Below are 1,236 nucleotides of genomic sequence, written 5' to 3' on the forward strand. Positions count from 1 at the left end.
CCTACATGGTGACCATTGATGCATGAGCGTAGGAAAGTGATTTCATGATATTTATTTTATTTTTTTTTTCCTGATCGGTGAGGTGTCAATTGCTTGTATGATAAAATTCACAAGTTTATCAGGAAATTCAAACTTCATTCCTCATGCTTCCACTTTTACTTTTATTTTATCTCTGCTTTCTTTCATGATGATTTCCTTATCTCTCATGTGCAAAGTTAGCCACAATTAATGATGAATCGATAAGTATGTTTTCGAAAGTGATTTGATTAATTGTACCACACAGAAACAGCAATAAATGAAATGAAAAGAATAGCTCATATAGGACCCTGAAAGCATCTGTAGCTTCGCGTTCGTGATGTGTATATTATTGAAGGTAAAATGTCTGTTCCACGCAATGGGTTGTTTATTGCACATGATTGTTCTCGAAAACATGCACCCCATAAAATATCCTGCATACAGAAATCATCATGCCTATTGTGATTATTAAGTGTAGAAACATTTTACAATTCACTGTAAGAAGGAAAATTTGGTATATAGGCCTATCAACAAGTATTGTAGAGGTTTGTATATGTATGTACTAGACTACTAGCATCATATTGCTGCTTAAAATCATACAAGACACTCGCACACCAACACTCACATACATCAAGGTATACATATAGATTAGGTACAAAACCAAATCATGAAAAGATGTCAATTTTCACTTCTTAAATGTAGGTTTCCAGTATGATGGAGTTGTGATGTTTTTCACACATACGTGTCATTCTACCCCCCCCCCTTCAGTGCCATTTACGCCGTCATCTCCCCATCTGTCATTCACCTCTTCATAATGTTCTATAATGCCTCTTAAAAAATAAGCACACTTCATGCATAATGACAAGAGTTTAGTGAAGAAAATAATGATATTCATTTATGACATACAGAAATATAGGCATGCAGAATGAATGTTACTTGTTCTATTTTAAAACCATGGCAGATATAAAGGTGAGTGGTGAGTGAGCAAACGACAGAAAGAACTGGCCCATAAACGTAACCAAAACCACAGTTGACGCTCTATACGCGAGACACATTTTCAGAAGCCTAGGCATCGAGTTACACCCCGTATGCGTAACACACATGTGTGCACGCGGCACGCGAGCGAACAGCGAATGAGTGAACACCATCTTGTGGTAAACATAAGCACATGCTCGATCGCTCGCTATCATGTAAAGGACGTAACTTAAGGCTAGACCTCTC

The sequence above is a fragment of the Diadema setosum genome, chromosome 4, assembly GCF_964275005.1.
Source record: "Diadema setosum chromosome 4, eeDiaSeto1, whole genome shotgun sequence".
In the NCBI taxonomy this organism is placed as follows: Eukaryota; Metazoa; Echinodermata; class Echinoidea; order Diadematoida; family Diadematidae; genus Diadema; species Diadema setosum.